This window comes from Danio rerio, chromosome 23 (assembly GCF_049306965.1).
Source record: "Danio rerio strain Tuebingen ecotype United States chromosome 23, GRCz12tu, whole genome shotgun sequence".
Lineage (NCBI taxonomy): Eukaryota > Metazoa > Chordata > Actinopteri > Cypriniformes > Danionidae > Danio > Danio rerio.
Window position 1 is genome coordinate 42566891 of NC_133198.1, and position 16077 is coordinate 42582967.

The following is a 16077-nucleotide window of genomic DNA, read 5'->3' on the forward strand; positions in this document are numbered from 1 at the left end:
TTCTTCTCCTCTCGGCTGTTTTACAGCATTACTTCTGGATAAAGAAACGAGCGCGTGTCTGCCGAGTTTTCTCCACCTTGTCTATCATACATCAGCTGTGAGATCGCCGCTGCCGCTCAGTGTCACTCATCTGTGAAGAGCGCAGCGCGCAAGAGCCAATCGCAACCATTTTTGTTGAGGGTGTGACCAATCAAAGAAGGTGTAAGAGAACTAGACAAGGATCAGAAAGTGAGCTGGATATTTATATTTGTTTATATTATTTGCTTAATGTTCGTTTTGTTTAAAGGTACAGTTTATATATCTGACTGTTTGTATTAAATGACAAAATAGTTTTACAAATAGTATACAAATATAAATATATTCATACATTTTAATACAAGAACTGCTGCTGTGAAGAAAATATAAAACTGTGAATGAAAAGCACCGTCAATGCACCGAAATATCGAATTGAATCGAATCGATGGCATGATAATCGTAACCGAACCGAACCGTGAGGCTAGTGTAGGTTCACAGCTCTACTGATTACTAACCTTAAACTTCTCCTGTCTCAACTGTTTGTTTTTTTGGTGTCTGTTACAAACCCCTGATGTTAGTTTAGGGAATGGGCTTTGATATTTATGTGCAATTAAAATAAATTTATACAAACTGTGAATTAAGTGCAAAAGACAACCAAAGGAGATACCAAAAATTATATAAAAATATATATTTACAATATATACAACTCTGAGACAAATACAAAGACGGGGAACAACAGATAAGGATGTAAATTTGTAAATGAAATAAAGTTTGCCTGACCAAACAAGAAATATTTTGTGTTAATATTGTCTGCAATAAAGTCAACGTAAATTTGAACGAAATTTTAAAAGCTACATAAATCTCTTTATTTTTATCAAAAAACATTTGTAAAACGAACTGTGATGAATGCGGTTGCCAAATCTGAGATAGTTTAACCCCCCCACCCCCTCCACCCACCCCACCCCAATCACAGCTTTTCTTTTAAAATAAACATACTATGTTTTTCCTGGTGTTTTATTAAATCTTTGCCAGGTGGTCACATTGGAGTTCACATCGGCTTTATCTACACTGCGGAAGATTCTTTTATCGATTTCCACAGTTCAAATCAATTTAAACCACAGAAGTGATAAACTGAAAAAAGTCAAAGCACAATAATCAAAAATCATCAAAATAATTATTTGTATCACCAAAAATAACACTCATTTACACTTAAATTGATTATTTTATTGATTATGTCCATTTCAAAAAGCAAATCAATTTGAATTCCAGTTAGATTTAATCACCACATTCCTATAATGCCTCAAAACTAACTTTCAATTTTTGTCTTTCCTCTTTCCTCCTATAATATCACCCATGGCCTCCAATGGTCCCTCAGATGAGCATCTCTCCAGCAGATGTTGAGCTCCTCAGACACAATGAAAAAAAAACCTCTTATCATCATCTGAAGGAGATGCATATGTGCCCGTCAGTTCTGACACACACTCTTCCTGCTTCCTTCGCTGACGGGTTGCTATGGATATTCAGAGAAAAGCTCTTGGAAAAAATGGCACATCCCACCACTGATGTCAGAGCTGTGTGTGTGTGTGTGAAGAGGGAGGGAACTGGAGCCTGTTGCTCAGATCATCAAATGTGCCGCCAGAAGCTCCAGAAGCCTGTGGACGATCACACTGAGTTCATCACACTGCGCTTCTGCTTTCAGAGTTGAAGAAATACCATGAGTATTCTCAAGTGCACATGAACTACGGTGAGTGATTCGACTAGCGTTTACTTTGCTTTCTTTGTAGCCTTGCAGTGTTACGGCAAGATGCTTGCAGGGAAGGAAAAAAAACAATGATCGATTTTTTAGATTTGAAGTGAGTGTGTGATTTTTTTTTTTTTTTTTTTTTTTTTGATGGAAGGAAAACACCTAAAGTAGACTGTTAAAGTGTGTTCTGTTACTCGTTTATCAGTTTCTGTAGATTTCCAATGCACATTTTATTAGATTAATCTCCAAAGATGCTTGCAAGGAGAGAAAAAACTGTTGATTTTGAGATTTAAAGTGTTTTTTTCCAGTCTGATGGAAAGAAATTATCTAAAATACACTTCGGTTTGTTGCTCTTTTGTCAATTTGTTTCTGTAGATTTCCAATATACGATTTATTAGATAATTTACAGTGTTTACTTCACAGTTTTATTGATGCTTGCAGAGAAAAAAAACTGTCAATTTTGAGATTTAAAGTGTTTTTTTTTTTATTTTTTGTCTGATGGAAGGAAAACACCTGAAGTAGACTTATGTTTGTTGCTCTGTTATCAATTTGTTTCTGCAGTTTCCAATATATAAATTGTATTATCTCCACTTCAGCAGCATTTACAGTATATGCAGTAGTTTGTAGTTATTATTGTAGTATAATTGTAGTAGCATTCATGTCTAATATTCTGAAGATTTACTGATGCTTGCAGGGAGAAATCAATCAGTTGATTGTGAGATTTTTTTAAAGAGTTGTTGTTTTTTAGTCTGACCTAAAGCCCATTTTTTCAGTGTTCAAAAAATGTTAAATTTAAAGTGTGTTTTTTTTTTGTCTGATGGAAAGAAAAGACCAAAAATACACTTTTAAAGTCACTTTTTTATCAGTTTTTTTTCTGCAGATTTCCAATACACATTTTATATGATAAATCTGCACTTCAGAAACACTCACAGTATATAAAGGGAGACTTTTTGAGATTTAAAGTGTTTTATTTTCAGTCTGATGGAAAGAAAACACCAAAAAATACACGTAGGTTTGTCGCTCTTTTATCAGATTGCTTCTGCAGATTTAAAAGGTATAAATTTTATTAGATAAATGTCCACTTCAGCAGCATTTGCAGTATATACTTCGCAGTTGTACTCATATTTGATATTCTGAAGATTTACAAATGCTTGCAGAGAGAAAAAACTGTTGATTTTAAGATTTAAAGTGGTTTTTATTTTTATTTTTTGTCTGATGGAAGGAAAACACCTGAAGTAGACTTATGTTTGTTGCTCTGTTATCAATTTGTTTCTGCCGTTTCCAATATATAAATTGCTTCTATAAAACCTTAAACCTAAGCAGCATTTACAGTATATGCAGTAGTTTGTACTTGTATATCTAAAATTCTGAAGATTTACTGATGCTTGCAGGGAGAAATCAATCAGTTGATTGTGAAATTTAAAAATAGTTTTTTTTTTTTGTCTGACCTAAAGTACATTTTTCAGTGTTCAAAAAAATGTTAAATTTAAAGTGTTTTTTTTTTTTTTTTTTTTTTTTTGTCTGATGGAAAGAAAAGACCAAAAATACACTTTTGAGTCACTTTTTTATCAGTTTGTTTCTGCAGATTTCCAATACACATTTTATATGATAAATCTGCACTTCAGGAACACTCACAGTATATACTTCACTGCTTTATTGTTGCTTGCAGGGAGAATTTTTGAGATTTAAAGTATTTTATTTTCAGTCTGATGGAAAGAAAAACACAAAAAATACACAAGTTTGTTGGTCTTTTATCAGATTGCTTCTGCAGATTTAAAAGGTATCGATTTTATTAGATAAATCTCCACTTCAGCAGCATTTGCAGTATATACTTCACAGTTGTATTCATATTTGATATTCTGAAGATTTACAAATGCTTGCAGAAAAAAAAAACTGTTGATTTTAAGATTTAAAGTGTTGTTGTTGTTGTTGTTTTTTTTTACAGATGTTTGCTGGGGAAAATAATTTTAAGATTTAACATGTTGCATTTTTTAGTCTGATGGTCAGAAAACAGCTAAAATACACATAGGTTTGTTGATCTTTTATCAGTTTGTTTCTGCATATTTCTAATACACACTTTATTAGATAAATCTCCACTTCAGCAGCATTTACAGTACAGTATTTTGCAGTTGTATTCAAATGTAATATTCTGACGATTTACAGATGCTTGCAGGGAGAGAAAAAAAAAGTCAATTTTAATATTTAAAGTGATGCAATTTTCAGTCTGATAAAAAAGCTAAAATACACTTAAGTTTGTTTGTCTTTTATCAGTGTATGTAGATTTTTAATAGAAATTTTATTAGATAAATCAAGGAGAAAAAACTGTCTATTTTCTGTCTGTCTTTTCAGTGTTTGTTTTGTTGCTCTTTTATCATTTTTTACGAGATAAGTCTCCACTTCAGCAGCATTTGCAGTATACACTGTACTTTGCAGTTGTGTTCATGTCTAATATTCTGATGCTTGCAGGGAGAAAAACTGTCTATTTTGAGATTTAAAGTGTTTTCATTTGTTGTCTGATGTAAGGAAAATCTAAAATACACTTAAGTTTGTGGCTCTTTAAAATCTATTTATTTCCGTAGATTTCCAATAAACACATTTAATTAGATAAATCTTCTCTTGTTGCTTGCAGGAAGACAAAAAAAAATTGAAATTTAAAGTGGTGCATTTTGTCTGATGGAAAGAAAACACCAAAAATACTCAAGTCACTTTTTTCAGTTTGTTTCTGCAGATTTCCAATACACATTTTATTTGATAAATCTCCACTTCAGGAACACTCACAGTATATACTTTGCAGCTTTATTGTTGCGTGCAGGGAGAATTTAGATAAAGTGTTTTTTATTTTCAGTCTGATGGAAAGACAACACCAAAAATACACGAAGGTTTGTCACTCTTATCAGTTTGCTTCTGCAGATTTCCAATGTATACATTTTAATAGATAAATCTCCACTTCAGCAGCATTTGCAGTATATACTTTGCAGTTTTATTCATATTTGATATTCTGAAGATTTACAAATGCTTGCAGAGAGAAAAAAACAGTCGACAATGAGATTTAAAGTGTTTTTTTTTTTCGTCTATTAGAGGAAAACACCTAAAGTAGACTTTTTGGGGTTTGTTTTGTTGCCCTTTTTCAATTTTTTTTATAAGATAAGTCTCCTTTTCAGCAGCATTTACAGTATATGCAGTGCTTTGCAGTTGTATTCATGTCTAATATTCTGAAGATTTACAGATGCTTAAAGGGAGAAATCAAACAGTTGGCTGAGATTTAAAGAATTGTTTTTCTTTGTCTTACTTACATTTTTAGTGTTTGTTTTGTTGCTCTTCTATCAGTTTGTTTCTTTAGATTTCTAATATAATTTTATGAGACAAGTGTCCACTTCAGCAGCATTTACAGTATATACAGTAGTTTACAGTTGTATTCTTGTCTAATATTTTAAAGATTTACAGATGCTTGCAGGGGGGAAATTTTTGTGATTTAAAGTGTTTTTTTTTTCTGTCTGGAAAGATTTTTGCTTTGGTTTGTTGCTCTTTTAGCAGTTGCTTTCTTCAGATTTTCAATGAACTTTTGATTGGCTAAAACCTGCCGTTGTATTCATATCTTTGCATTTTAACTGATCATGTACTACGTTTTATTTGACATAAAATGTATATTATGTTACGTCGTTCACTCTTTTCCAAATTATGGAGTTATAAAGATTCAAAAAATCTCCTCTGTAAAAACCTTTGACTCATTGTGAACGTGAGATTTTTGTGCTGGAAATGAGTGGATGTTTAAACAAGTAATGCCTCATTTGCATATGTAAACACAACATTTAGAAATATTGATATACAAAAAAAGCTCGCAAGGTTTGTTTTTACCATATTTACCATATTCGCTGTCTTGCCTTAATGATTGAGAGTTGAGATGTTTTTAGACGGAGGTTTAATGCATGTCTGAATGTGCTTTGAGTGTTTTCTTTGAGTCAGTGAAGTCTTGTGTTGGTACGGGCTGTTAAAGCACATCAGAATGCTTTGCTTGTTATATTGAGCGCTGAGTGTGAAACAGTTTGCGAGAAGTTTTGTCCTCAACATTTAACCTACTTGAGTCAATTGACTTTTACTTTTCAATTAATTGCATTTCAATAGTTGCTCAGAAAATATTCTGAGCCTCTAATTCAATAACCTGGTTCATTTTTCTGTTTCTGATAGCCTCATACATCTATATTATTCACTGTTATTATGGCTAATGAACATTTTCAATTTAATGAAATGCCTGATAAGCAAATTTATTAATCAAGTTATTTAATTAATTGCAAAAATTATCCTCCCATACGCAACCCATACCGCCGAACCACCAGGGGCCGCCCCTTGCTCTTAAATTAGAGTCTGTTCTGTGCTTTCGCTTTGTTTAGGCAGGAAAACACTTTGAAATAAATATAGAAACGGTGCGATTCCCTTCCTTTTCATTACAGGTGCCGTCTTCCTTTCATATGCGATCCTCAAAACATGTATAAGGGTGCATGACTGTCAGCTGACGCGCTCCAAAGTGATAAATAAATGCTGTTTCCTAAACGGATTCTGTATTCACGATTTGAAGCGGAGCGAAAGTCTGGGTTTTGGGTGCATGTTTAAACAGACATACACACATAATTAATAATAATAATATCTAAAGATGTGGATCTTGGTGGGGAATTTTTTCAAAAACATAATTATGTCTTCTTAATGAGCATAAACAGTTAGGAAAGCAGTCGAATGCTTTGATTATAACGTTAGATGTGGGCGTTTTTAATGTGACGCCTGTTATTTAATGTAATCAAACAAAAAAATCGAAATGAATCATTCATTCGTTGATCTTTAATCAGAATGCGTGAGTTACACAGTGAAAAAACGGCTAATGATATATATATATATATATATATATACATATATATATATATATATGTATATTTATATATATATGTATGTGTGTATGTATGTATATATATATATATACATATATATATATATATATATATATATATATATATATATATATATATATATATATGTATATATATATATTTATATATTTATATATATATATATATATATATATATATATATATATATATATATGTTTATTTATATATATATATGTATGTGTGTGTGTATATATATATATATATATATATATATATATATATATATATATATATATATATATATATATATATATATATATATATATATATATAGTTATTTTCCACCCTGCAAAGGAAAGAGAAATAAATACAATAGAGTAAAAATATAAAACAATCTGTGATTTAAGCATCTTCACCCTAAGAAAAACACTTTAGCTAAAAAAATCCTTCAGTCAAGAGCAGCGAGGAATTTTCTCGTCGTTTGATTAATGATAAAACAGGCAGCAGCATTTCGCACTGTCACTTTAATGATTTCTCTTTCTTGTGTCTTTTAATTCTCAACTCGTTTGTCTATTACGCAAATGAGGGTTAATATGAATAATCACTAATCACCGCGTTTTGACACCTATTTGACCATTAAAGCGCTCATGTTAAGATGACTTTAGATGTCTGCGCTCCTCTGCTCGTCTCAGTGTGCGAATGAGACCGAATGCTAAACACGTGCTTATGCGTGTGCGCGTGTTGCACACACACATAAGCACGTGGTCTTTCACGCTTTTGGTATATGATGCAATAATGGTTTATCTCGATTAATGGTTTTTCATAATCGTTAGAAGCCATAATCGAAAATCGGATTTTCGATTAATTGCACTGATTAATTTTTGATCATCCAGGTGATAAAAAATAACTAAGGCAACTTAATCATTCTCCTAATTGTGCACTGCAAAAATTGTATTTAAATATGACATGATCCCCCACAAATATGACGTGATCCCCCACAGAGCTCGCTGAGAAGAAAGTCCTACAGGTTAAAAGTGAGTAAATAATGGCAGAACGGTCATTTCTGGGTGAACTGTCCCTTTTAAGGCAACTTGTAGCAAATGACAAGCCAGTGAACAGAGAAAAGAAACACAGTAGAAATCAATACTTTGTTTGTTTTGAAGCACTCTGCAGGCAACAGAATAATCATTGTTGTCATTTCGTGCATGTGCGTCTTTTTAATATTCGATATGAGCTTTACAGTGTTTGATTTATTCGTCTTATGTTTTATTTAGTGTGTGTTTTCCAGTCGCAGTTTGTATCTAATGGCTGTGACTCATGTTCATTCTTATGCTTGTTTTGTGCTGATACAGTAGCTGACACATCGTCACTTTCAATGCCAAACACCATTTAGCTGTACTATGAATGCACGCTTTTACAGTATTCGATGAGTGTACTCTGTCAAAGTCAATCCCCCTTATAAAAGCCAAATAGGACGCCATTAGTAAATGACAGCACAGCAGTTAGAATGAGTCAAGCGGGTTTAATTTAACAGCACCGTTTATCCACAATTAACAAGCGCATGTCAAAAAAGTCCTGTGTTTCAGATTAAAATTTAAATCAGAGCACTTGTTTGCATATTGTCTATTATTTTTGTCATTTTAATTTTGTCATGCATAAAAAAACACCCTGCTTTTTTGAAAATACAGTCTGTACGGAAAGTATTCAGACCCCCTTAAATGTTTTACTCTTTGTTATGTTGCAGCCATTTGCTAAAATCATTTCAAGAGTTCACACTTAGCTGATGATTGATAATAAAGCTAGTTTGGCGTGCTGTCCCGGGAGAGAGCCCTGAGCTTATAATAACCTCGAGCCCTGGGCTCCCTCCCGTTGCAAGGCGAGAGGGGAGTTTGAGCTCAGGTAGATCTCGATGACTCCCCCTCTTGCTCGGGGAAAACCCACGCCACCATGGGGAGAACGAGCAAACTCCGCACAGAAATGCTGTCTGGTTAGGAAAGGAATTAAACCAGGGGCATTCTTGCTGTGAGGCAACAACGCTAATCGCTGGCCACCATGACGCCCGTTTGAAAGGACGGAAAGTAGGGTTGGGTGGGGGGTGGGGGGGTTTCTTCAAGACGAAGATATTGAGATGAGAAAAGTCTGGTTATTTATAGTGAGTTATAGATCGTCTGATAGGATAATTAGTCATTAGCTAAAGTTGGAACAGCTGTGAACAATCATAAGCACGTGATCCTCTCGAAATTTGTTTATAAATAAACTTCACTTCAGTTCACTTTTGTCCTCATTAAGGTACATACGGCACCCCATATTGACAATAAAAACTGAATTGTTGACATTTTTGCAGATTTCTTAAAAAAGAATAACAAATATCACTTTGTCCTAAGTATTCAGACCCTTTGCTTAGCATATTAGCATCTACTTTAATACAGCCATGAGTCTTTTTGGGAAAGATGCAAGTTTTTCACACATGGATCCTCCTTGCAGATCCTCTCCAGTTCTGTCAGGTTGGATGTTAAACATTGGTGGACAGTAATTTTTAGTCATTCTCCAGAGATGCTTAATTGGGTTTACATCAGGGCTCTGGCTGGGCCATTGAATAACAGTCGCAGAGTTGTTGTTAAGCCGCTCCTTCGTTATTTTAGCCATTTTTTCTATTATATTGTAAAAATGTAGGTTATGTATTGCTGTTTTATGTTCTATTACAGGACTTTTGTTGTATTTTGCAAATATTATTGTTTGTATTATTTTTAAAAATCAATGAAAAGTGAAGTTTAATATTAAAATTATTTCGAGAGGAGCACGTGCACATGATTAACCCAGCTGGCCCATATTAACTAATCACGATCCTCCAATCAAAGGATCCCAAGTCACTATATATTTATATCTCATTTCCCTTCTACAACTACCTTTGTCTGGAAGAAACCCCCCCTCCTCCCCTTCTTCCACCTTTATCCAGAATGGGCGGCACAGTGGCCCAGTGACTAGTACTGGTGCCTCACAGTAAGAATACCTATGGCTTTGGATCCTCGCTGGATATCTTGCAAATAAGTAGGTTATTGTTCAAGAGTTCACACTTAGCTCATGAATTATACATAGCTTGTTTAGCATGCTGTCCCGGGAGAGAGCCCTGAGCTCAAGGGATCCTTGGGCCCAGGGTTTCCAGCCCTTTCGCAGGGCGAGGAGTGATTGAGCTCAGGTCGGTCTCAAAACTCCCCCGCTGCTGATGCTAAGGTGAACTTTCTGAGAGTAAGACATTTAGAAAAAATGGATGGTGGGAGGAAACTGGGGAACTCGGAGGAAACCCATGCCAATACAGAGAGAGCATGCAAACTTCACACAGAAATGCCAACCGACCCAGCCGGGACTCGAACCAGTGAACTTTCTGCTGTAAGGCGTCCTAACCACTGAGTCATCAAATGTTTTCATTTCATTTTCATTCAAGGTTAGGATTTAATTAAGCATTCATTGATTATTTAAATTTTTCCTGTGAAACAGTGTTGATGGTTTCAAAAGTTCAAAAGGCTAAATTCATTTGTTATTAAAAGTTTAAACCAAGGAAAGATTGAGATCTAGATTAAAGGTCAACATTAATTACAGTGATATTGTGATTGTGTTTTTCCACAAAGGTCAGATGTTTGTACTTGCGCTGAAGTTCAAGGTCTCAAATCGTGCCTCAGGGATATTTTTGAAAAGTATTATTCATTCATTCATTTTCTTGTCGGCTTAGTCTCTTTATTAATCCGGGGTTGCCACAGCGGAATGAACCGCCAACTTATCCAGCAAGTTTTTACACAGCGGATCCCCTTCACTGCAAAAAATGCTCTTCTTGCTTAGAATTGTTGTCTTGTTTCTAGTCTAAATATCTAAAATTTCTTATATCAAGAAGCATTTTCTAGACAAGCAAAACATATTGTCTTGTTTTGAGAAATAAAATGCCAATATTAAGTGAGTTTTTCCTTAAATCAAGCAAAATAATCTTCCAATGAGGTAAGCAAAATACGTCAAAAGAAAAAACAAGATTCTTTTGCTTACCTCATTGTCAGATTATTTTGCTTGATTTAAGGAAAAACTCACTTAATATTGGCATTTTATTTCTCAAAACAAGACAATATGTTTTGCTTGTCTAGAATATTCTTCTTGATTTAGGAATTTTTTGATATTTGGACTAGAAACAAGACAACAAATCTAAGTAAGAAAAGCATATTTTGCAGTGCAGCAGCAACCCATCACTGGGAAACACACACACATACACACACTACGGACAATTTAGCCTACCCAATTCACCTGTACCGCATGTCTTTGGACTGTGGGGGAAACCAAAGCACCCAGAGGAAACCCACACAAACGCAGGGAGAACATGCAAACTCCACACAGAAACACCAACTGAGCCGAGGCTCGAACCAGTGACCCAGCGACCTTGTTGCTGTTAGGCGACAGGACTACCTTCTGCACCACTGTTTTGCCCGAAAAGTACTATATTTTAAATTAAACATTATGGTGGCACGGTGGCTCAATAGTTTGCTATGTCGCCTTACAGCAAGAAGGTCGCTGTTTCGAGTCCCGACTGGCTCAGTTGGCGTTTCTGTGTGAAGTTTGCATGTTCTCGCCATGTTGGTGTGGGTTTCCTCCGGGTGCTCCGGTTTCCCCCACGGTCCAAACACATACACTATAGGTGAATTGGATGAACTAAATTGGAAATCCAACTGGAATGGTTGGTGGTTCATTCTGCTGTGGTAACCCCTGATAAATAAAGGACCAAGCTAAAGGAAAATTGCCTCCTTTTTGTTCTTATGAATTATTTAAGTTTGTAAACTACATGTATTTTATAGTCTCTTCAGTTTAAACTGAACATACAAATTCAAAGAGAATGCACAGTAAGATAGCTGTCAGACGATGCTTATAGTAAACATGAAGGCCACACTAACACAGTTGGTTATGTCGGAATGTAAACAGCTGGAGAGGTCTATAATAATGCTGCTGTCGATCCCGTTAAAAAAAAAATCTAACTAAAAATAACAACAGAAGAAATCACTCATGCTCTTTTCTAAATAACATTAGTAGCTTAAGAATAAATTCATTACCTAAATGCAGTGATTCTTCCTGACTTATTCTGATTAGGCAGATCATAATCAGTCATAAGCAGGGCCTGTGATGTCACAGTAAATCTGAAAAGGCATGTTTATATACTGCTAATTTATGAAGATTTGAATTTGAGTGAGTTTTTACTGTGCTGTGCGATATTAAAGAAAAAGATAATATGTGCTTGTTATATAATGTGATACAATATATTTATTTTAAAATTATATTCAATTAAATTCAATAAAAAGATAGATCTTTATTCTAGTTGTAAACTTAAAGAGTATTTCTGGGCCTCGAACATTATCAGGAAGGCTATTCCAGAGTTTAGGAGCCATAAATGAGAAGGCTCGACCTCCTTTAGTAGACTTTGCTATACTAAGTTCTACCAGAAGCCCTGAGTTTTGAGATCTTAAAGATCATGCCGGATTATAGTGATGGTTGGTAAGATAAACAGGAGCTAAATTATTTAAAGCTTTATAGGTAAGAAGCAATATTTTATATATCAGTATGGAACTTAACAGGCAGACAGTTTAAGGAGGTTAAAATTAGGGTGTCATTTTTTTGACCTGGTAGAGACTGCATTTTGAGGAAAAAAGATATAATCAACAAATGTTTGATATTATTTAAGGGAAGCGAAAGCATCGCTGCAACTTCTGAAAGTGAATAAAAGGTGTCCATGGAGTCTTAAAGTATTAAAAGTTGATAAATCAATTATAAGAAAATTAAGCCACCTAAAAGGTAGTAAATAGTCTTTATCACGGTTTTACAAGGTCTTAAATTTTGTTCAAGCATTTTGTTAAAACAAGTGTTTGACTCCAAAACAGCATAAATATATTTATTTTGCTTGTAATCTTAACAACGGTGCGCTCGATCCACCAATTCGTTCGGGCCAGGGCGTGTCTGGCCAAGCTCCTCTGTCCGGGTGATGTCACTAATTTGCAACAAACGCGGGAAGGTGATGTGACGCTCTCCACATGTAGTGAAACCATAGAGCAAAACAGATGGCAAAATAGGCAAATGTAAGTTTGCGTACTCCTGGCTGAAGAAAGACGAGTTTAAACAGTGGCTAAAGCCTGTCAATGAAAACAACCATGTAATATATTCTTTCAATCTTTGTTTCTTCCAAGCTTATGTGATTTTGTTGCATGGTTGTGCTCTAATCATTTATTTAACTACAACTGTTTATTAACAACTGTTTATTACGTTAAAGGTCTGATACTGATTAGAACTTAAAGTGGCCATGAGGTCTTAAAATATTCTGAGAAGGTCTTTAAAAAGTCCTAAAAGGTATTAAAATTATCTTTAGGATTCCTTAATATACCCTGGAATAGATATATTTCACTATATCATAAAACAAATCAGACATTTTAACAATTTAAAGGTAAGGAAAACGCATATCACTGCCACTTTTTTACTGATTTAGCTATTTATCAACTTTGAAAACGCCAATAATAAAATAAATAAACTAAAACTCTTAAAACAGAGTCAAGTTACTGCTTTGCTGTCTTATTGCTTTCTTAACATGGCTTAAAATGATTAAAGATTTGTTAGTTCAGCAAACCAGAATGCCCATCTGCTTGTTTTCAGAGATGCACATTGACATGTCACTGCATTGCCTGATGTGCTGAAAAGCAGAGGGTGTTATAATGACAAGCACACAAGGAAACGTTTGTAATAAACAGTGCTTAATTTGTGAATTGCGAGGTCCCAGAACAGATCAGGGTAACGGATCCAGCATATTACCCAAGGATGGAGAGGTGTCGCGCACGAAAGTGGAGAGGGGAGGGGGAGGTTGTCTCGAACGAAAGTGAAGAGGGTGGGAAGTCGTGGAAGAAAGTGAAAGTCAACAGCGAGCAGGGGAGGAGGGCAGTTGAGGAGGGGGACCGGTAAAATCAGGTGCCGGATCAGATTTCCTAGGTGCTGGATCTGGCGTGTTCCGGCACTAATTAAGCCCTGGTAATCAATCATTTATTTATGGCAAGTCATTACGATATATATAGATATATATATATATATATATATATATATATATATATATATATATATATATATATATATATATATATAAAGTAAAGCAAAGTACAATATGTATATATATATATAAAAAGTAATTTAAATCTGTTTTATATATTTTGCTTATTTTTATATATAGAATAGATTTTGTATGCTGGTCTTTTTTTAAAGCACTTTGGTCAACATCTGTTGTTTTTAAATGTGCTCTATAAATAAAGCAAACAAACAAACAAACAATATATATATATATATATATATATATATATATATATATATATATATATATATATATATATATATATATATTTATATACAGTTAAAATCAAAATATTAGCCCGCTTGAATTATTAGCCCCTTCTAATATTATTGTCTAATAATATTGACCTTTAAAGAGCTTTAAAAAAAATTCTAAATTGCTTTTATTTAAGCCTCAATAAAACAAATAAGACTTTCTCTAGAAGAAAAAATATTGTAGGAAATACTGTGAAAAATTCCTTGCTCTGTTAAACATCATTTGGGAAATATTTTTAAAAGACTGTATATCGGTATACACATTTGCGAAATTTAATTTATTGTTCAGCCCTAATTTTTACTATAGTGCTGGTTGTTTACACACTATGGACCCCCATAAGTCTTCAGATTCCAAGTGAAGAGAATTTTGCATCAGTGGTCCACTTCAAACCAGATCAGAAAAATGCAAAATAGCAGCACTTTCACTTGTGGTCACAGATTTTTTGGACTTCACTGTAGTTCTGCTAGCACATATCAACACATCCAGGGTTATGAATCTCAGTGTGGGTGGATGGGGAAGAGTTGGTGACACTTAGTCATAATGAAGTACACTTATCTGAATGCGAAAAGAGTTTCTTGGTGTTGAGTGGCATCCAGGGCCGTGAGTGGGTATGAATGGTCATCAATTTCCCAAGGTGGGAACGTGTCCTCTCCGTGAATCATCATCTTTCTCATTGTCCTGGTCTAGTGTAAAGTCCGACTGGGCTAGCTGGAGGTTAACAATGAGTCATATTTGCATATTATGAATTTCAAATCTGAAAACGACGGACATAAAAATGAGTCTATCTGTTTAACCAAGACAGTGATTCACTGCGTGTCTCTGGAAACTTCCTCTCTTCGGTGAGAAATGGACTCGCACTCCGAGCTTATTGAGAAAAGATTAGATCTCTGCAAACAAACGGTTTGCATAAAGCTGTAGGAGTTCAGATTGATTTATAGGTTCGCCGGCTACAGGGAATTGCAGTATTTTCCTGACCACGGCCAAAGAGCTGTGCTGACATTTATGCATTTAGCAGATGCTTGCTCCAGCATTCCCTGGGAATCAAACCCATGATCAGTGGTGTAAAGTAACAATACAAATACTCAAACTACTGTAATTGAGTAGTTTTTCTTAGGAGTTGTAATTTACTAAGTACTTTTAAAAGTGTCTACTTTTACTTTTCCTTGAGTACATGTGAGTGCTGTATCGGTACTTTTACTCCACTATTTTTCTTCAAGCTGCAGTCACTACTTTATTTCCTTCTTGTCTATGGGGATTGGCTAAAGTAGAAAAATCTGCCATGCGATTCTTGTCCAATCAAATCGCACATAGAAAGTAAATCGCATCATACTGAACAACCTCAAGACGTGGGCACTTTATAGATGAACCAAACCTTTTGGAAGCATTAAAAGTGTCCAAGAAGATGTCCAAAATCTTTACATGCAATGACCCAGAGACTGCAGGTCATTGTATTATAGACTGCATGTCACTGATGAGAAAATGAAGGATGTTGACAGTATGATGACTGAAATTGCCAAATAGCCCAAAACAATTACTAAAGGGAGTGAATGAAGAATGGAAGGAAGGACCGAATGAAGGAAGGATCAAACTAATAAAGGACCAAATGAAAGAAGGAAGGATTCAAGGAAGGACTGAACAAATGAAAGAAGGAATGAACGAATGAATAAATGAATTAACAAAGGACCTAATGAAAGAGGGAACAGAAGAATAAATGAACGAATGAAAGGAGGAACGAAGGAAGGAACAAATAAATGAAGTAAAAAACAGAACAAACGAATGAATGGACAGAACGAACAAACAATAGAAGGAAGAAATAAATTAAGGAAAAAACGATGAATGGATAGAACAAACAAACAAAGGAAGAAATGAATGAATGAACAAAGGACCTAATAAAAGAAGGAACAAAAGAATGTGTGAACGAATGGAGGAACAAAGGAAGAAACAAATGAAGGAAAAAGCAACAAACAAATGATTGAATAAAGGACAGAATGAACAAACAATGGAAGGAAGAAACAAATGAAGGAAGAAACAAACAAATAAATGAAATAAAGAAGGAC

The 16077-nt window shown here is 34.5% G+C and overlaps 2 protein-coding genes across 3 annotated transcripts in view; both read left to right on the forward strand.

Annotated features, from left to right (window-relative positions):
- The window catches only part of mical1 (microtubule associated monooxygenase, calponin and LIM domain containing 1), a 508844-nt gene that overhangs the window by 233040 nt on the left and 259727 nt on the right, over positions 1 to 16077 (forward strand). The gene's annotated exons all lie outside the window — the stretch shown is intronic.
- kcng1 (potassium voltage-gated channel, subfamily G, member 1) overlaps positions 1547 to 16077 on the forward strand; it is a 53853-nt gene continuing 39322 nt past the window's right edge. The window contains 1 exon segment of one of the 2 annotated variants that reach the window (NM_001110410.1): positions 1547 to 1759. The gene's annotated coding sequence lies outside the window, so the exon portion shown is untranslated. 2 annotated transcript variants of the gene reach the window in all.